The sequence below is a fragment of the Symphalangus syndactylus genome, chromosome 4, assembly GCF_028878055.3.
Source record: "Symphalangus syndactylus isolate Jambi chromosome 4, NHGRI_mSymSyn1-v2.1_pri, whole genome shotgun sequence".
Classification (NCBI taxonomy): Eukaryota; Metazoa; Chordata; class Mammalia; order Primates; family Hylobatidae; genus Symphalangus; species Symphalangus syndactylus.
The window spans coordinates 23,101,188-23,123,861 of NC_072426.2; the positions used below are offsets into that span (position 1 = coordinate 23,101,188).

At 37.6% G+C, this 22,674-nt stretch overlaps 1 long non-coding RNA gene across 1 annotated transcript in view; it reads right to left on the reverse strand.

Annotated features, from left to right (window-relative positions):
* LOC129480457 (uncharacterized) overlaps positions 1-21,514 on the reverse strand; it is a 65,577-nt gene extending 44,063 nt beyond the window's left edge. Inside the window, exons 1-2 of the long non-coding RNA XR_008657051.2 lie at positions 21,192-21,514; positions 3,880-3,981 (exon numbers count right to left, since the gene is read on the reverse strand). This is a non-coding gene — a long non-coding RNA (uncharacterized lncRNA). The remainder of the gene's footprint in view (positions 1-3,879; positions 3,982-21,191) is intronic.
* Between the last annotated feature and the right edge of the window lie 1,160 nt (positions 21,515-22,674).

Sequence of the window (22,674 nt, forward strand, 5' to 3'; positions counted from 1 at the left end):
TGTTTGTTGCAGTACTGTTCATAATAGTCAAGATTTGGAAGCAGCGTAAGTGCCCATCAACAGGTGAATGGAACAACAAAAGTGGTACATACATTATTCAGTACTATTCAGCCAAAATAAATGAAATCCAGTCATTTGTAACAACATGGATGGAACTGGAGACCATTATGTTAAGTGAAATAAGCCAAGAACAGAAAGACAAACATTGCATATTCTCACTTATTTATGGTATCTAAAAATCAAAACAATTAAACTTATGAACATAGAGAGTAGAAGGATGGTTACCAGAGGCCAAGAAGGGTAGGGGGCCAGGTGGGGGGAAGATGGGAATGGTCAATGGGTACAAAAAGTAGTTAGAACAAACAAATAAGACCTAGTATGTAATAGGACAACAGGGTGACTATAGGCAATAATAACTTAATTGTACATTTTAAAATAACTTTAATAATGTAATTGAATGGTTTGTAAGGTTCAATTGAATGGTTTGTAATTGAATGGTTTATTGAAGGATAAATGCTCGAGGGGATGTATACCTCATTCTCTCTGATGTGCTTATTTCACATTGCATGCCTGTGTTAAAACATCTCATGTTTGATATATTTACCATATATATATATATATATACACAATACATATATACATATATGTACACCGACTATGTACCCACAAAAATTAAAAATTAAAAAAACTTAAAAAGAAAATGCTTACCCTTATGACACATAACAACTTGCAACTTCTCATTGCACTTGTTAGTGAAAATGAAACGTCTGATTCTACTTACTTCAATAAAAATAGCTTTGATACAAGTGAGCAGTGCAATTGATAGGGACAGCAACCAAAACAACAACTCAGTTTCTTCTCACATGAAAACTTTGTGACTTAGCTTACAAAATCATACTGTTTTATAATTACTTTTGTATTAATGTAATGTACATTCGGAATAAGATCCCTCTTTGACTCATATCAACACAATTATTTCATGCAGGAAAATGCCTGACTACTCAAATTCTTCTTCCCTTTGTTTCTGGTGTGTATTAAGTGGTTAATATATGCATTCCTTTATACTACATGCTAAAAATGGCTTTAAAATAAACAGCCTTATTTCTTGTACCTCTGCTTCAATTTTAGTTTCAGAGAAAACAAACAAATAACAATGTAATCTGATATACAATTGCAGTGGACCTACATTGTTATCTGTTTTTTTATCCTTTCTTCTATTTTCTGGTAACAGCATTCCTCTCTGCCTTGGAAGAACTGGCTCTCTACCTGCTTGTGGCAGGTCCTCCAGAACAGTTATCCCCTTCCTGTAACCCCATTCTCTGCGAAGGTGGACCACCAACACAAACATCACCAATTTGGTCCACTCTTCAGCAGACACGCACTTGAAGTGTAGCAAGGGAAATGACCAATGTCATTGTGTGTGATTCAAACGTCCATGTTTAGGATGGGAGGATGATCTGGCTGCGACATCTGTTACCCCATTGATTCGGCTGATCTGGCTGAGTTGATTCGGCTGATCCAGCTGATCCAGCTGGCTAGGCGAGTGATCCCTTCCTCTCTCACCATGCCGTGTGTGTCCCTCCCGAAGCTGTGGACTCAGTGAAAGAAATCGATCATCCCCGATAGAAGAGGACCAGTTTTCGATCAAAGGAATACGAGTAGCTGCACTATCCTGCTAGAACCTCCAAACAAGCCCTCAAAAATCCATGTTCAACTTGATTTTTCTACCGTAAGCCTCATCTATTTTTTAAATTAAACAATTCGACAATGCTTAGCCCTCACACGTTTTTTTTTCTTTTTGGAGACAGTCTCACTCTGTTGTGAAGTGACTGAAGTGCAGTAGCGCCATCTTGGTTCACCGCAACCTCTGCCTCCTGGGTTCAAGCAATTCTCCTGCCTCAGCCTCCTGAGTAGCTGGGATTGCAGGCATGCACCACCACTCCTGGCTAATTTTTGTATTTTTAGTAGAGAAGAGGTTTTGTCATGTGGCCAGGCTGGTCTCAAATTCCTGACCTCAGGTGATCCGCCCGCCTCAGCCTCCCAAAGTGCTGAGATTACAGGTGGAGCCACCATGCCCAGCCAGCTCTCACGCTTTTTAAACAACCATGTGAAAAGTCACAACAGAACGTTAATCTACTTTTTTTCTATTCTTACACATGCTGTACAGATTGAAGAAACCTGCTCCCACCAAGAGAAGACAATTCTGCACTAATAACAGCACAGTCCTGCCTGTGTTTGCCTGGAGTGAAAGACATTTACGAATTAATGGCCAAAAGCAACAGAGGTATTACAGATAAGAATGAGAAAAACATAAATAGTTAACTAGCTTGAGTCAATCATTTAATAATGCACACATATATGTGAACATTACTTTGCACACCGTAAGTGTATACAATTTTTATTTATCAATTTAGGAAAAAATAAGAAATAACAGATGCAATCTTGTATGCTCTGTTATACCAGAATAGAAGAATGGTTACAGTTCAAATGAGCAGCTCAAGGTATGCTTTTCAAAACAATCCTTCACAATTCATAAAAACACTTAGGAATCCTTTCCCAACAAATTATTTTTATATACATACAATTCACAATCTTGACAAAGTAGAATTATTTAACTATTCACCCACAAAATTGCCTAACTTATTTGGATGTATCCAAATAAGTCATTGAATCCTGAAACTTGCAAACCTGACTATGCACCAAAGTCATCTGTGGAATTTTTTTAAACTTCAATTTCCACCTCCATCTGCCCTTTATTTTATTTTTTAACAAATTCCATATGTGATTAGGATGTACATGCAGGCTTGAGAATTACTGGTGCAGTCCATTTCTTACCAAATTGTTAATCTTCCATCTTGAGAAATTGAAACTCCAGAAGTGCAGATGTTTGCAGTAAGAGTCGTCTTCTTACTTATCATTTAAGCATTTCATTTTAAGAAGACAGAGGCTCTCCCTGATGGTTATAAGCTGCTGAGACCATTTTGTGGGTATGAAGTACATTACTAGAGCAGTTATATGTCGGCTGTGGGGCTTTATTTTGTATGATAGTAAAACTATGAATCAGAAGCACCAAATCTTTCAACTACTCCTTAAATGTAAAATACTCGGTAAATTTCACTTTTTAAAAAATGGTATTAATTTTTTCAGATGAGTTGGGGACCATCTGATAAAATTTAGCATGTATGGTGAGAGTCAAAAATGTAATGTTTTTTTTCTCCCAGAACAAGTTGAATTTAACTTTTTGAGAGTAGTGAGTTATTAAAACTCTGGCCCTTGGCAGGGAGAGAGAAAGTGGAGATTCTTCTCCACTAAGGAGAGGAGAAACATAGCAGGAAATGCACAGGCAGGAGGAGAACAATTCACATACATCACAGACAGAACCTGTCAATCCCCTGACCCTTCTTTGTTTCCTACTTCAAACATTAAAGTCATTGCCCAGTCACACCACTCTTTCTCACTGCAATGCCTTTGAACAGACTGTTTTCCCTGTTCCTTGAGGAACTACTTGACTTTTAAGACCCAGGTAGAATGTTTTGTCTTCTGTGGGGGTTTATTCTGTTCTCCTGGTCTTTCTTTTTCCCCTCAAGGTCTCTACTGAGCTCATAAAACATTTGCAGTGTAACTATTTGGTTCCATCTCAGCCTTCCCAATGACTATCAAGTACATGAGAATATCTCTGTATTTCCAATTCCTAGCACAGTGCCTGGCACCCAGAAAATGCTGAATAAATTACTCATTGAATAAATAAGAAATGTTTTAAAAATTAAATTTCCATTTCACTAGACCTAATTTGCTCTTAATTGCCTTGAAAAGTGGCAACCAGAGAGGGAGAGCTAGGTGTCCCCTTGGGGTCCATGATAACACAATAAATCTACTGACCTTATGAAACAAGAGACGGAAGTCTCGGTCTGGCATCTGCATTCAGCAACTTTGTGATTGAGTTGCTGTGGTTTGGATCCAAGAAGAGACAGAGAGGAAGCCCTGTAATGAAAAACCCAGGAGTGTGTTACCAGGTGAGCCAAATGACAAGTCTCAAAATCTAAGCATGTCAGCTGTAGTCTGAGAGTAGACATTGGTCCTGCCTCAAGATCAAGAGGAAGGCTGGGGTCAAAGGTCAGGGACATAGCCATTGATCTCAGGAGAGAAACTATATAGGGCACAGAATACTGGAAAGAATGGTCTAGTATTCCTAGGGCCAAGAGACTGAAATAGCCAGAACTCTTTTGTTAGAAGTGCTAAAATCCCATAACAAATGTAACTACAAAAGAAGATGTGGAGGAATACATGTTTTTTCCTTTAGGAACCCAAAGTCCCCAATGAGTGTCTTTATAATTTACCATACTGTCTCTTTTCCCCACTAACTGTGAGGGAATTCAGCTAATTTCTCATTCCATCTCCAAGATAGAGAATGGATGCATAAGCAACCCAGCACATTGTTTGACAGTTAGTTTATAACAACCTTATTTCTGCTGTCACACTGACCTCTAAGAATGAGGAAGCCTCTAGCTTATATCCTCTAAGTCCTAGAGCTAAAGACTAGATTTTAACCCAATGTGTTTTACCAACTTCAGGTTATTTCTAGGCATTCCTGCATACTGTCATTTTATTTTTTTAATTTTTTTTGAATTTGCAAAACAGTTTATTGCGGGGTTCACAAGGCACTTCAGTTCAGGAAACCTGAAGGGGTGTGGAGACTGATGAGAACAGATGCTGATACCCAGGGTACATTTTAAGACATTTTTCTCCTAAATCTGTCTGCTGACTAGAATGTCATAGATTGTAGAAATGAATAGATATGGAGAGAATAGGGAAAAAAAAACACAGAAAGACTCTACCTTTTTCTGAGCGATGATATATTCAAGCAATATTTTATCTAGTGTCTGAGAAAGTAAAAGCTTATTCAATTACACTACAATTTTGAAAGGAAATCTGCTGCTGTACAGACTGCTCATTTCTCCAGACAAGGTTTGATGTGCTGGCTGGTGTTTGCTACAGCAACTCTGATACAGTGCAAGATTTCTAAGTGGCAGAATGATATCACCATTTTGCAGAAGTTAGCTGCACTTTTATTGAAAAAAAGAAAGCTATCTGGTGAGATTGAGCAGTAACTGCATATGCATGAAATGCCCTAGCAGTCAAAGAACCGGAAAGTCTCCACTTTATCAAATTGACTTACACAGTAGAGAATGAAAATTCCTTCTTTTCTCCCAACGTTAAATATCATTAAATGGGCGCTATAAAATACCATTACTTTCCTTTCTTGCTTTTTATTGCTGCTAGTCAAGACATAAGGTTATTCTTCACAGTAAATGAACATCTCCTCCTGTAGCATTTCTTCAAAAGGAGAATATCAAATTCTTAGTTATCTCCTCATTCATTCCACGTGTGTAATCCATTGATTGGTATTTTATGGCAGATATTGGATATGGAAAGATGAATAAGTCACAGTACTGAACTTCAGGGAGCTCAAAGTCTACTAAGAGAAAATAGACCAAATAAATAGCCAGCGTATACTATCATGAGTGCAACAATAAAGATTTTACAATGTAATGTGATATCACAAAAGAAGAAATGTCTACCTTTGCCTGGGTGGGGAGATGGGATTTGGGAGGGCTAGTCTTGTTGAGAAATTATCATGGGAAATTCACCTGCAATGCATTGGGAATTTTGGAGGCACTCACTCTCTGGGGCCTCCTAAGGTCAATATATTTCTATTCAAATAGTAAATTAATAAAATAGTTGGTTGTGTAATATAAACTATACATGATTCTGATGAAATGAAGATCTTGAATTTATTCATTTAGCATGAACTATACCAACAGTCTGGACAAACTAGCCCCAACAAAGAAATTACTAATTTAATTCACACAAAAGCAAGATGCCTTAACCCAATCACTATAGAAATTGTTTCTCCAGACTTTAATCACCTTAATTCTAGGTTTGCTCCCCTCTGAGGACCTAGTCAAAATGGCAAAGAAGGTTTAGTAACAAGGGTGTAAGCCCTGATGTAGTTAAGTTGGTGAGCATTAGGGCACAATGACAGTAGGAAACTTGGACACGAAAATCACGGCATCAGGCACACAAATGGGTGAGAATTTTGTTTGGAAAATTTCTTTGGGAAATTATAAAATTGGTACACCTGAAAGTTGGATGATATGACTTGTTTTCCATTATAGCCAGAAGCATATGGCTGTTTAATCTTTGATCCAGATCATTATGATTGGATTGCATGCATAATGGAAGCAGGGAGAGTCCACTGGCCTCATTCACAGAAATTAAGGATGTTTTGGAGTTCTTTAGGATGCTAGTACAGGGATGAATATGGGAGAGCTATTTTCTTACTGGAGTTCCCTAGATTTTCTTTTCTGACTCTGATTTGCTCCTCAGTGCCAACCTACTGAAAAGGATTTTAAGAGTCACTACCCAGTGTCCATACCAAAGTGATTCATATCTATGAAGTAGATCATAAAACAATATTTCAGAAGAAGTAATTCCCAGTCTTGGATTTCCCCCATTATCTAAGTAGCTATCACAAAAGATACTCAAATATATTTTTAATTTAAAAAAAGTTTAATTAAAAAATTAACACATACCATATAGCACTTCGAGGAAGTATAGGTTTTAAAGACGTAAGATGTTATAAAATCAGAAAGTGTTAAGATGTTGAAAACTACAAAATCTTTATATTCTGAAGAAAACTAATTCCTACTAAAACAAAAATTCTGATTGTGCCCAGGAAGGCTGGGAGGCTCTGAGCCATCCCAATGTGGTAATATGTGGACAAATGGGCAATTTTATTATATAAGCACATGTTCTTTGTAGAAAAAGTAGAGAATATCAAGAAGAAAGCAATAAAAAGGGAGCACCTATAATCCCAAAACCAATTAGATAACCATTAGTAACCTTTTAAAGTGTACTGTCTAGATGTTTTCATATGCTTTAATTGTAAAAATAAGGGAGAAGGAATTCTACTCTATATAATTTTATAACCTGTTTTCATTAACTTGATAGCAATTTCAAGCCTAATGACATAGCATCATAGACATTTATTTATGATTTATTTAAACTTATTGTTGGATTTCTGGATTTCTTTCCACTTTATCTCAATAATAAACACTTCCACAATGAACATGCTTGTAGGTTAATCTTTGTACACATCCTAAATTTTCTTATGATAGATTTTTAGAATGTAATTGAGGAGACAAGAAATAGGAACACTTTTAAAATTTGTCAAAACAGTTACAAATTTCCCTACAGAAATTTAGTATCTGCAAAGTGTGAGACTGCTCATACCCATAGTGTGGTTATTTGTACTGATGGAAACATTTTCCTCTTAATTTATGTCACTCATATTGCCATACATTCCAATAACCACTGAAGGATTCTTGGATGGTCCAAGAATATGGTTGAGAATAACGTTCATTTCCCTAGAAACCTTTCTTTTCCCTGACTAGTTACATATGGCTATCATACAATCCTTTTCAGATTTCCCCCAATCAGTTTTCAATGATTTAACACAGTGTAGAATATTTCAATTATGGGCTGGGTATGGTGGCTCACGCCTGTAATCCCAGCACTTTGGGAGGCCGAGGCAGGTGGATCACTTGAGGCCAGGAGTTTGAAACCAGTCTGGCCAACATGGTGAAATCCCATCTCTACCAAAAATACAAAAATTAGGCGGGCATGGTGGTACATGCCTGTAATCCCAGCTACTTGGGAGGCTGAGGTAGGAGAATCACTTGAAACCAGGAGGTGAAGGTTGCAGTGTGCAGAGATCGTGCCACTGCACTCCAGCCTGCGTGACAGAACAAGACTCTGTCTCGAAAAACACCAAAACAAAACAAAACAAAATCACTTTGGATTGTCCTCGCAATAGGCTACAAGTTATGCTAAATCTTTGCAATATTTCTTGATTAGAAAAATTTATACTGAGAACCAAATCTGAATGATTTAGCATTTAAATATCAACATTCACACACTGCACCATTCAAATTACATAAGAATTTGGTTTAGGGAAGAGATGCTTCAAAATGCTTTTGTTTCTCTTTAAAGCTAGTATTTGAGCATGTTTAAATGGTCATTTCATTAAAATCAATTAAATTGTTAATTTCCCTAGCCACAGAACAAAATTTTGAGAGGAAAAGTCGATTTTCCATCAGTGGAGAAAATGACTGCAGTGCCATTTTTAACAACCAATTACAGCAGTTGTCCTCTGTAATACCTGGGCTGCAGTCTCCAACTGGATTCCTTCTGCTTCTTTTTATTCCTTTCTTTTGATTTTTTTTTTTTTTTTTTGAGAGTAAAAAAGAAGAAATTATAAGAGGCAATTCTGTCTAAGAAAAGGAAAGGATTTAAAAAGAGAGGGCTTCATTTCGAAGCATCCACAGGACACCATGGAAATCTCCCAAGCACTTGAAAAGAAAATCTCACTCCACAGACAAAAATAAGGATAAAAATTTTCTTTGGATACAGCTAAGACAGGGGGTGGGGGGGTGAGAAAATCGCAGTGCATTTTTAAAGCATGGGTTTTGCAAGCTGCATGCCCTCAAAGAACTAACTTTAAAGAATTGAGGTGAATTCAGCAGGTGATCTTGTCACCTACTTTTTATTGTTTCATGATCTTTTAATTATGTTAAGACCTGGTGTCTGACCTCAAAGTATGCGAGTTCTACCATTTTGGCTGTTTGATGAGACATTTGTTCATCGAAGCACATTCCATGCCAAAAGCTAACGATGCAGCTAACCTGACCCCGGAGTGAACTGAAAGAAGGAGACTGCACAGCCGTGGGTATCACAGACAATTTAACTTAGACTTGGATCTCTGAGTACCCAGAAACAGTTTTTGAATCATTCTGTAAACAACTTTACAAATCACAAATGTATTTTGAGTGTTTTCTCTTTACTCAAATGGATTCTCCACTCTCAAAATTTCACAGACCCCAATTTGAACTTAAAGTCATACTTTAAATTATAGCCTATCAAATTATTAATTTATAAATCTTCCAGAGGAAAAAAAGTATCTAAGACCTATCAGAGAGGTAACACAATTCAGGATCTTTATAAAAATACCTTTTAAAATGTAGTATAAGACTAAAATAAAATAAGCCCTTTTCATTTACAAACTGTCCATTAAAGTAAATCATAAAAATAAATAACAAATGCAAACCATTTTTTTCTTCAATGAATCAGCAATTTTTCATCTGCAAAATTGTCTTTACTTCTTTGGTAGCAACACCAAGGTGATATAAAAAAAAGAACAAAAAAGAAAACAAACAACTTGTTTTGTTTCTCACAACTACAAACAAAAACTACTTTTGATTTGTTTGCCAATTTGGCTGCAATTTGGTAAAGATATTCAATACCACTTAAAAGAGAAAGTGGTTTGTCACAGAGATAACAGTAATAGTCATCATACCTTATGTATATTCACATCGTATAAAGCTTTTTATTAGCAATTTAAGCTAATAACAGTTCTGTAAAGCACTATTTTTTCCCATTTTTATGAGTAAACAAACTCAAAGCTGTTCAATTATTTTCAAGAATGTGGCAGGGTCAAATACGAACTCAGATATGGCTCTAAAATATGTTATGGCTGATGTGTCACAAAACTGATGCCGTCAAGCTGTCTGTCATTTCATAATTTCTGCATAGTTGCTTTCATATTCATCCAAAAATGAAGATGCAGTTTAGAAACTACTCAATCCTTCCTTTTTAACCATTTGTCTATTTGTACATCATTTATTCATAAATACTTAATATATGATTCCTGCATTTGGCACTGAGAATCAAGATAACTAATTATATCTTCATGACATCCAAGATCTCAGGCGAGAAAAATATAAAGATTTTTTAAAAGAGCCTGATAAATGTATGTGATGTCAAAAGGTACACTGTGCTTTAGAAGCCCAGAAGAAAGGATAAACAAATTAAAGAGACAGAAAAATCTTCCCTAGGGAAACCCCAATTGTGCTGGGTTTAGAGAATGAATAAGAGTTCACCAGTATTTTCATCTCCCATTTCTTGCCTTTTAATAATTCAGTAGGCAAATAGATAAGTAAAAAATATCTTTCACAAGTTATTTCTTCTTTAAATAAAATTATAAATAGTTTTAATTGAATTTCCTTTGGTTATTCAAAGGAGTAGAATAAAGACAACTTGTTCCAGAGAAAACTCTTTAGCATTTATCAGTATCAGTGGATAGTCAGGAAAAGAAGAGGGCACTTTACTCCTTTAGAGAAGGCCTGGGCCCCTGAGTCTGAGTCAGAGTTTTGGGGTTTTATTGTTTTTCATTTGTTTGTGGCTCCTTATAAGCACAGTTTGGTTTCCTCAATATTAGAGTTAGGACTAAGGAATGAATGATATCAAGAAGAGATAAGAAATGTATAGTTTACTTAACAGAGTTGTATTTTGCTCTTTATGTTTCTTTTGCTCTACTAACCATTTGCATAATGTTTCTTGTTATAAAAAGAAAAACCCTTTTATGGATCTGCTAAATGCGAGCTGCAAAAGAGAAAGAGATGGTGTCTTTTTCAAGTCTTCCATGCTTTGTGATGGGCTTTGCACTGTAGGTACATCATCATTGTAGGTTGATTCAACAGGAGATCCCAATCCAAGTGCCCTTCTTTCAGATTTCATTTTCATTCTCAGACAAGCTTACTCACTCTGCCACCTATTGGCAGGAGAAACATCCTCTGGTTGAGCTAATTCTAAGCACTCCAACCTCAACTTAGATGAAAATTTTTCACCAAAAAACTGATAGCACCATACATTATCTTCTCTACTACATGCATTATAAGTTAGGAGAAGAAAGTGCTGATGACTAGCTAATTCTGACAAAGCTTATTTGGTAAAGAAGGTTAAAATCATGGCAAAGGTGAGTTTTGAGTTTAAGGAATTAACATAGATTCCTTTGTGCATCATACTGATAGTACTGTACTGAGCATCCTGACCTTGATTTATCCTTCAGAACATGATTCAGCCTCTGATCTTCATTTTCTTCTAGTTCAAAAAGGAACAAGAAGAATATCTTCATTGCCCAACTCACAATGAGTTTAGGAGACAAATAAGATACGGATATGTGACCACAGAATGATTCATCTGGATGGATTTTCTCCTTTAATCTTCCTCACCTTTCTCCATCTGCCCTCTTGAAAAAAAAATCCTTTGAAATAGCTTTTTTATTCATTTCTCTCATTTTTTATAGGAGACAACGGAGTCCCAGAAACGTAGTGATGATCCATGAGATGTGAATGAACTTGAGGAGACAAATCACAGATTTGGCTCTAATGCCTAGAACTAAGAAGTAGCTTAAAGAAACACAACAGAACAACTGAAGCCCTTCACATTTTTTTTTTTACCTTTTTGTGGCTCTCAACACATTCCGAGCAATGATACGTGTGGTGTGTGTGTAACTGTGTCTCATATTCTACACAATGCATAATACAGAGTAGGCTCTTTATAATGTTAAATGGGTGAGGTGGCGAATAAAATAACCTTACAGTGCAATACATCTGCTATACACATGGGTGGATTGAGGCCCCAGAAGTCTCAGTGATTCATCTAGCATAAGAAGTAAATCAGAACTTAGGCTACAAGACACTTTGATATTCTGATTATAGGCCTCTTTCACTTATCTCCATTGCTCTCCTGTTCCACTGGGAACTCCAGATCGCCAAAGTCCTAAAGCAGATTGGCCTCTTCTGGTACCCTAAATTCTAGAGACTGTGATTCCTTTTCCTCCATAACTCAAGTGAGTCATGGGTGTCTCTGTTGGAATGAGAAGGGGCAGAAAGAGGGGGAAGTGGTAGGTATCACCCTCTATAATAGAAAATGGGAAGACATTAAGCACAGATACTGGCCAAACCTGCAAACAGCTGAAGACAGTGGGCTTGGTGTATTTGGAACCAAACACAGCAAACATGATGACATATGCAGGGCAGTGACCATGACTATCTTTGGTCTGGATAAATTCCAGCTCTGGAAAGGTAACACACTTGAATAGGAATTATTTGAAACAGTGTGGGTGTTTTACTGCAACATATTCTACCACAGGAAAGAAGTTTCAGGAGTATCTCTTTTTAATCATGGCCATATCAATTGTGTAAAATAAATGACTTTACCATATGTATAATATTGGTGAGTGCTGAGGAGCCCTTGGTTAGCTTTATTTCTGAAAGCAGTCTATCCTAATGTACATGCATAAAAACCCAAACCTAATGCATTTTATTATTGGCAGTGGAGCAAATCCACCATTTACAATGATTATAAGGACCACTTTGGTCATTGCTTATACATCTCATTGAACACAAATTATAATACTAATTATAGCAATAAATACCATTGTGCTAAATAGTCTATGTTCATTTAATCATAGGAAAAACCCTATGTAATTAATTTGTATTGCAAATGAAGAACTGAGGTTCAGAGAGGTCAAAGGACTTGCTGGGGTTGTACAGGTGGTAAGTGGGAGAGACAAGCACAGAATTCAAGCACAGCCACTAAGCCCTCACTCACCCTTACCAATAGTCTATTAAATACAGCCTTAAGTTCCTGTTACATGTCCACACTTGATTTGTTCCTTCTAGTAGACTGCAAGCTCTTAGAAACCAAGAATCAAGTTTTACTCTGTTCCCTAAAAATATCTGTCACAATACTCTGCAGGAATATATCCTAAAATAGCAGGATGGCCGAAACCTGAGGTTTAGCAAATTGATAGAGAGGTAGACAGACAGACAGACAGACAGATGGAAACATACAACTATTTGAAGAAGGGACAATCAGAGGAGGGTGAGAATCAATGGACTATCAGGGAGAAGAAAAATGGAGCATCTCAAATTTAATACTTGAGCTCTGATTTGTTTCAGCCAACTCTAGTAATAAGATATGTCCTTGCAGAGAAATGGCTAACATCTCTCCTGATTTACACATAAAAGGATTTATTGCTCTTCTCACCTCTGTAAAGCAATGTAAGATCAACAGGATTAGTGGCATTACATTGTGCTCTCCGCAGAGTTTAATGTCATTTCAGGCTGTTAAAAATTTATAGAAACAAATAAGAGAGTCCAATATCAGCTGAAGCTCTAATCCCCTCGAAGAGAAGAATAGCTTTCAGGCTGACATTTCTTTTGGAAATAAACCCATGTGCTTGCAGTTTGCAGATGACACTAACCTTTCTCTTGAGCCATAACTAGAAATGCTGGCCAGACAAATGTGGAAGAGAGTCTGAAGATACTGGGATGCACAGATCAGTTCCATTTCTTCATTAAGTCTTTAAGCATATAGGGCAAGAAGTACAAGAGTGACAGTGAGATGATCCTTCCTCCTCAAGGGTGAAAGAGGCTCGGAGGTAAAGAAGGTAAATCTGCCCTATAAATATTAAGGGACAAAATCATCCCACAAGAGTGGATAGGCAAAGGCCCTTGAAAAAGGCACAGTGGTTTCTAGGCCATCAATAGTTATTCATTCACCTATCCATCTATGCATTCATAAATTTAAAAGACAAAATGTCTGTCATAAAAGAGATTAATTAGCAACGGAAGCCTAGAAAACCATGTTTTTCTCAGATAAATATTTACAATATTCCACCTACGGAGCAGAAACTCAATCCCAAAGACCCCAACCTGTCTGGTCCCCATGGCAATTCCACACGATCATGGAAAGAGATGCATCAGGCCCTCTCCACCATGTGATTCTTCTGATTCTCTTTCCTTATCATAGATCATAGAATCTCAGACTCAAAGAATCCATTCAAAAATTCACATTATTTTATATACAACTAAAGAAAAAACAAGCTGCAATTATACTGTACTATTTCTTATAAGAGAGACTTTTAAAATATTACAGTAAAGTGCTTATTTAGGCTTTGTTTTATATAACTTCCTTTCACCTTTCCCTGCAAAATCGACTCCCCATCTTTTTCCGTATGGCTTTCTGTCCCAGAAGCCTGCCTTAGAAGAGCTACCTCTGTAGTCAAAGTGTGGCCCTCAGATCCTCAGACCTCCACCAGACTTTTCCAGGATGTACACAAGGTCAAAACTATCTTTATAATAATATGAATACATTATTCTTCTTCTCTGCTGCGATGGCATTTGCACTGATGGTGTAAAAGCAGAGGTGAATAACGCCTGTCTATTGTCGTCTTAGGCATCAAGGCAGGGGCACTAAACTGTGCTAGTAGTCTTTATGTTTTTCACTCACCAAACACTCTCAATTAGTTAAAAAATCAATTTTCATTTAAGGATGTCTGTGATAAAGCAGCAAACACAATATTAATTTTATTCCATTTAAACCGTGGAGTTCCTCTTTTTAATATTCCATCTTACAAAATGGAGATATGAGCCAGGCACAGTAGCATGTACCTGTAGTCCCAGCTCCTCAGAAGGCTAAGGCAGGAGGATCACTTGATCTCAGGAGTTTGAGAGGCTGTAAGTACACTATTATGGGTTGTGAATAGTCACTGCACTTCAACCTGGGCAATACGGCAAGACCCCGTCTCTAAAAAGAAGTAGTGGTTTATCAAAATGGGAGCATGCATAAAGCACTTCTGCTGCATACCAAAGCACGAGTGTTGCCTCCCAGAAAAGCACATGCAGGATTGTTTGAGCTGCAGGATTGTTTGAACTGCAAGTTAAACTGCCTGCTTTTCTCATTAAACATCATTTGGAAAGAAGACTGGCAGACAAACAATGGTATTCAAAATTAGGTATTTGACAGACATCTTCTCAAAAATAATGCAAGTGAGCCTATCACTTCAAGAAAAAAAAGTGATGGTATTAATATTTGTTGCCAATGATAAAATTTGAGCTTTCAAGTAAACATCAGATTTTTTTAAAAAGTTGTATCTGCTACAATGATGTTACAACTTCCCAGAGTTTAAAGATCCTTCAGATGAGATCAGTAGTGATAGAAACAAATGTGGTTATTTTTAATATTGTCATATGTATCAATATGTGGTAAATGTGCATAATTCACTAAACCTATATTTGTTAAATAACCAAAGCATGAAGCTAGAAAATCATGCACAAGTAAAAGGTACATTCAACATACAAGATAGACCAATGGATTTTAATGTAACCAAGTACAAAAAAACGCAGTGATATAATTTCAGATTCCACACTGCCCTAACCTTTAAGAAACAACTTGTTAAGTTGTGGTGTATTCTTTAAAAAGAACATTCATACTTATGTAAAAAGGTACTTCAAATACCTCTTACTTCTCCAACCACATGCCTGTATGAGGACAGATGTTCTTCATACACTTCAACCAAAACAATATATCAAAATATTTGGAATGCAGGAGACAATGTGAGAATCCAGTTGTTTTTAATTAAGCTGAACATTAAGATGATTTTCAAAAGTATAAAACAATGCTACTCTACTCACTATTTTTGAAATCTATAGCTATTTTTGTTGAGATATGTCATTTTTATTAATATGCTATGGGTTTTTTATTATTTTTCATTGAGTTAATTATTTTCATTTCTTAGGTTTCATTTCCAGTGTGGTAAATATCAGTAGATATTAGTGAAGAAAACAAAAGTCATTTGGGATTCTCAATAATTTTTAAGAGTGTAAAAGAGTCCTATGACCAAAAAGTTTGAGAGCTAATGGATTATACACTCTAACTTCCGGCTTCCAACTGAGTTTGACCAATGGTGAGCCTCAGTAAGAGATTAGAGACTGAGAGAGAGAAAAGGAGATGGGGCTATTTATTCCCCCAGCTCCCTGCCAGAGGGGCCACATGCACCAGTTCTAGCCCTCCTCCTCTTATACTTATCACCATAGGCCTTGTCTCACAACTCTCTCCCTCTGGCTGCTAGTAGCATCTTCCCTCTTCCAACTAGCAGTGGCAAAGGCTTTGCTGTTACCAGTCCCAGGTCACAGCACTTCCTCTCTGTTTCTCTCCTACATGCGTAGTTTCCTCTTGGCTCCCAAATGATAGAGACTGATTTAAGCATTTTTATCATGTATACATACAAACTGAAAAATATAAGTGAAATTCAAAATATTTCTAAGTTTCTTCACAGTACAAACCCGATTCTTCCTAACCACTTTTTGCCTGAGAGTTACTAAGGTTCTTTTCCATCTCCTGAGCCATTATAATCATAGTAAGTTCACGTTTCCTTATACAAATAGTTTTATTGAGATATAATACACATGTCATATAATACACCCATTTAAAGTGTACAGCCCAGTGGTTTTTAGTTCATTTATAGAGTTGTGCAACCAATACAATAATCGATTTTAGAACATTTCATCACCCAAAAAAGAAGCTCCTTAATCATTAGTAGTCATTCCAAATTTCTCTCTTTCCCCCACCCTCACCTACCCTATCCCCTAACCCTCACCCTTTGGTTCCAAGAAATCACTTATCTACTCTCTGTCTATATTTGCCTATTCTGGACTTCTCTTATCTTTTTCTCACATGTCTTAAAAGAGTGATCCACATTTGTCTCTGAGATTTTCTCCCAAGTCGCTGACCCATTTTCCAAGTTTTGATGCTGAGATTATTGATTTTATGCATATGCAGACTTTAACAAGCTACATTTCAATTGCTGCCTGATCAACAGCAACAGTAAGAAATCATTGTCTAATACATATCGTAATTCTGAAGACGTTAAAATGTGAGCATACATATGTCTTAAGAGTTAGTGAAATACGGTAGTTTAATTCCATGCTCGGCAAGCAACCTTCTAATTATTGGGCTTTCCATAAAGCTTCATCTAGTCTCAAAGCCTTCCATTAATGCAACATCAGTTCATTCATCATGGGTGCTTTAAAAATCAAGAACAGCAATGCAAATTATAAGAAACTGTGAAATTCCTGGCTCCAGAAAAAGGAGGGAATCACCACGCATAGCTCAGTCACCAACTTGTATTTGGCATGTTTTAACAGATTAGTTAGGAGTTTTCTCATTCCCAGAGAACAGAGGATTCTCTGCCCTCAGCTTGGAGTATGTCTGGCCCCTTCTGCTAAGACCCAGTGTGGATCCCCTGACCCAGGTACAGCCCAAGGTTTCCAAGTAGGTTGTTCAACCCTCAGCCATCCACACATAAGAATTACTTCGTCTCTCTACCTCACCAACCCTAGTGGGAGAGATTCCACAAGCAGATTCTGTCTTTGAGTTTTTGTCAGTTTTTGCTTAATCTCTACCTCTGACTCTCTTTCTCTCAAAAAAACAAATATGTCATTCTGGACAGCTAGAACAACGGCTCCTCTTAATTAAATTTACTGTTTACCTCAGGTCCTCTTTTCATAATTAGTTTGCAATTGCTGCTTTCCAACATCAGTCACTGTCTCTCCATATCCCTCTAAATCGAAGATGCAGAATTTGTGTTTCCCAATTTTTGTCAGTGCATTCCTGGTCCATCATAAAGCCATCACTCACAAAGCCATCTTTGGCATTTTGGCATCAACATGCATAAACTCATTTTTCACACAGTGAAAACAGGAATGCAGTCACAGTGCACATATAACTCAACACAAAGCAACATTGTTTTTAACCTTTATTCAGTGCTTAATAGGTACAAGATATTATTATGCTGAGAATCATACATGATTTTCTCATACAATCCTTTAAAAGAACTTAACTAATGATAAACACCAAGCCATAGGTTGATAATTCATTCAAAGTTGCACAGCTAACAGATTCAGCAGCCAGGACTGAGCCTTTGTTTCTGGCTGCCCTAGGCTTTCCTACCTTATTTACTGAACATTTACTACCATCTATTTTGAGCAATGCACTGTTCTAGGCTAGGAGAGAGGTAGAAAATCAGGAAAGATGTGGTTTCTCCTCTCAACATCCTTATGTTCCAGCAGGGGAAATCAGACCCTATATAATACTAGCATCTGGTAGAATGCAATCTGCACTCAATGAATGCCAAGCAAAACACTGATAGAGCACAGAGGAAAACTCCAGCTGAGGAGAAAGTAGGGCTTCCAGGAGGAACTGGCATTTGAACTGCACTTGAGTGATGGTTAGAATATAATGAGAAAATTGTAAAAGGAACAGAAAGTAGGCTGAATGCCTAGGGGCCTAGGGGAGGGAAGAAAGGGAAGCCAAGAAAGAGTTATTTATTACCACCTGCCACTATTTGTGATTCCGCTGCTTAGATCTATGGCCAGCCCAAAGTCAGAATCAGAAAGGGCAACCCGCTCCTCACAGCACCCACCAGGCCAGTCTGTTAGCTGCGTTGTTCCCCAGCTATATGCAACTATGCCCTGGTGCCAGTGCCAGAGGCTGTCCATGAATTCTTAAAAGGTTTCTCCCATCTCTAGGCTGGTGATCCCCTTGCTCGAGCTCCCACTCTGCCTGTCATTTCATTTCATTCTTCACACTTGTCTGGGCTGAAAGAGGCGGCCTGCATGGAACAATAGAATTATCGCCACAGACTGTCAGAACAGCCAGGGCCCAGCAGGATCACTGGGGCCAGGGATTAGAAAAAGAAATAAATAAAATAAAAATGAAAAAGGAGGTAAAATCCCACCTGACAGCCTATGGACAAATTTAACCCACTCTGCTCACTCTGCTGGAATGCCGTGGGCAGGGCAGGTGTTCTCCACCCCGCACAGCCCCCACTTGGCCTGTCTCACACCCAGAACTTCACACATTTACTTCCTCACTGAAGACATTAAGATATTATTTCTGAACTGATCACCCATTGACATTTAAAATAGGGAAAGCAATGCTCAGGAGCCTTGGCCAAGGTCATGCACCTGGTTAATAATAACCACACTGAAGTTAAAAGTGCAGAATTTCCTCTCATTCCAGTGACTTTCCTCAGCCAAACTATACCTGCTTTCAACCTGGTAAGTGAAGCAGGATCTTATAGCATTTGCAGATAAATCCTAACACAATATTCAAAATGGCCATAGATTGTACATAAGAAATCCACAAATATTTAGGTCTTTCCCCTTTGCTTATGTCTGCTAGTTACCTTATTACCATCAGTCACTTAATTTTGTATATTGATATAGTTATATTCTAAAAAGACTTACATTATCTTTCAAAAATACATAAAATACTTTGAGATGACATTAGAAGTAGTTGATAAAGTGAATGCATGGGACTACAATAGTAAGGAAATAAAATCAAGCTAAGAATGAGGTTGATATAAAATACATATCATGAAGCATTATTTGCTTGCCACACAAAAGAGGCATATTTGCCTCTCAATATCCCAACAGTCAATGATTCATTTATTCCATCATATAATTCTGCTTCTCCAGAATAAAATCAAATTATTTGTCAAGAAGAAAAAACAAGTTAAAGTCAAATGTTTCACTTAAGGGGCCTGGTGATACGGCCCCAGTGACTGGAGGAACACTAGGGTTTTTGGTCTCACGCCAATGTAGGTAAAATGACATGGACACACATGGAGTGGTTTTAAGGAACAGAGTTTAATAAGCAAGAAAGAAGGAAGAAGCCCCCCGATACAGACACAGAGAAAGAGGGGCTCCCAGGCAAGAGAGGGAACCACACGTGGGATGGAAGAGTGGTTGCTTATAGTGAAGCCTGGAGGAGGCAGTGTTTGATTTGCATAGGGCCCAGGGGATTGGGTTGACCACGTGTGTAATTTACATAGCCCCAGAAAAACCTGGTCCTCCAACCTTCGCCCTTTAATATGCAAATGTGGCCTACCATGATGTTTTGATCACCTGGTGTTATTTCCAGGTGGCCACAACACTCGGCACACCTGGTGACAAGGAGAAGAAGGCGGGAATTGCCATATTGGCCATGTCAGATGAACCTAGTTTTTAATCGCTAGCATTTGCCTTTCAAAGCTTGCTGGCCTGGCTCTTCAAGCCACCTTTCTGTTAGAAGCAAAATGTTTCAAGGGTTGTTTCCATTAAAAGAAAAATTTCCATTAAAAGAAAAATTTCCACTGAGAACTATTACCCTATCCAGCTGCCTAAAATTATTTCTTAATAATTCCTGTATTATTCCCCTTTTAAAGAGAAGTAAATCTAACTGCTGTTAGGAGGCATTGAACGACGACTTTTTTCTGGATACTTCCTGCTGAAAAGGGGCATTGTGTGGGGGAACAGCAGTTAGGCCTTCTCCTGAGGTTGATCTAAGGGCTCTTGAAAGAATGGCATGTCCACATGTGGCTCTGCTCACAGCACTGTTTGGAGTTTGTTTCCAGGCAAACAGAGATACATTTTACAAGAAAGTTTAAATTATAAGGTTAGAATGCGAGCATTAAGATGATCATTGTTTAGTGGGGGTCCTATGGATGTAGGCCAGAGAGGTAGATGCCTGTTACACCAGTGGACCGCAATACTGGTTTTCCTCCACTAGATGTTGCTGTACATTACCAGCAACGTTAACGTAAAAGTAACATTTTCCTTGAGAAAAGTATACATTTCCCCTTTGACTTGCTATTAGAAAATAACTTAGGCTCAGGGCATTTTTATAACTTGTAATATGACTGGGAGAAATATGTTATTAAGTGGCTAAAATAACTTCAGTGTTAATCTTGGCAATTCCTTTTCTTTAATTATTAAATTTTTTCATGACTTTCACAGACCCATTTGCAACATACTTAAACTTTCTGATTGTCCTAAACATCCATTCTTTAAACAACCAGTCATTTTCTTTTAGGACAAGTATTTACCATACAAAATTTTTTCTTACATAAAATATTTTTCTTTATAACTTTCCTTTTATAGCTTAGAGTGCATTATATTACCAACCTTCAGTAAAAAGTCCTATTAAACTTAATGATAGTAAAACTTCCATGCTTGCTTTTTATCCGTAACTATTACTCCTACTATAAGCAAAACAACCTTGACTAAATCTTTCCTGCAATTATTACTTACGTTATAAGGACAATAATTAGGCAAAATGTTACAGCAATTCGAATTTTACAACCAGAATTCTACATTGTGGGCACCACACTGCATAGTTCCATTGCAAATAGTAGCGTGACTATAACAATTCCCACAAGAGTGACATAGCAAATAATTTCCGTTTAAAACTTTACTTGCCATGATATAACATTTCCCTTTGAAGATTTGCAAAGTTACAAATTTAATCCTATGTATAATTAAAATCTTCCTGCAAATATGAGTTAAAAAGAAATTTTAATATTTGGCAGTGAATTTGAGAGGAAAGGATAGAAATAATAAAAAGTATCTGGTGAGGTAGGAGTGGGACTGAGTAAGATGAGTAGCCCTCACTCAGTTACTTACCTTTTATGATTTTCAGCTTAAGATCTTCTATTTCTTTACATTAATATTCAGGACATTCCTCTGTGCTGTCATGGGTTGCTCCCTCAGCTCTTCATGCTTTTACTTGAGTGTGATGTACCCAGGAGTTGATTCCTGTAACTTTTACTGCTGAGGGGTTTGAAAGAAGAACAGTGTAGGGCCCTTCCCAGCTTGGCTTAGGGAAGGAGCGAGAGATGAGGGTTTTTACTAATACCAAATTTCCTAGATTAAATAAAGGTGGTTCTATTGCCTGGGGTTGGGCTTCTGCCAGTTGTGTTAATTCCTATTGGAAGTGAGCAAGAGAGGTTACATGATTAACCAATTTAGAGGTTTTCTGCCTAAAAACAATCTTTGAGCAACTTGATAAGTTTTATCTTTTCCCAAGTGAAAAGCTTGGTGAAGAATTTTAAGGACTTTCCATTGGCTGAAGGCTGGCAAATAGAGTTTGCCATCCTGACTGTAGTCATCCTGAGGGCTGGAAAGAATGCCCTTGAAAAGTGGCCTATTCTATTTCTGCAGGAAAATACTGAGGTTTCATTTTTCTTATGAAGCCTTCCTGGATTAGAAGGGGCCTGACGTGTGTTAATGCCTTGAGGTTTCCTTGCCTTTGACTCAGCTGCCTGATCAGCTAATCTATTTTCTTCAGCTACCTCACTTGTTCTCTTTTGATGTTCCCTACAATGCATCCCTGCAATTTCTCGGGGAAGAAAAACTGAGGATAATAACCTGCTAATTTCCTGGTGATATTTTATAGGAGATTCATTGGTGGTAAGAAAATGCTTTTTCTTCCAAATGGCAACATGAGCATGGAAAGCTAAGAAAGCATACCTGGAGTTAGTATAAATGTTAGCAACCTTTCCTTTGCTTAATTTAAATGCTCTTGTAAGAGCTGTTAGCTCAGCAATTGAGTGCTTGCATCTGGGGAGAGATGTTATTCAGAGCGACTACTGCTTATCCTGCCTTATGTACTTCTTACTTTACTGGCTGTTTGTTAGCTAAGACCTCCCCCTAGAGAACAGTAGCTCTGCCACACTATGTGAGTGTAAACAGTTAAATTATTTTGTAGGGTTAACTTGGAGGCTTTTCTGGCTAGTAGAGCTATCATGACATAGTTTGGAAGCATGTGTAAACAATAGGTCCTTTTGACTGCAACTAAGGTTGAGAAAAACATTGAATTAGAGTTTTTCCTGAGATGCCCCTTAAGGTTGTGCTATGGGAAGAGAGGAGGCCTGAATTGGACAGAAGAAAAGAGAGAGATTGGCTCTAGTGTTTAGAAGGAGATCTACTTTCCTTCCTATAATTTCCAGAATCATCTGGGACTCCTGTGCTATAATGGCAGTTTGAGCCGCTGGAGCTGAGGTTTGAATCTCGTGACCAATCAGTCCTGCTGGACCACCTGTGAGATTGGTTCTGAACCCAATGACCTCTGCCTTCAGGAGCAGTTTCATTTCCAGTGGTTTTTGCC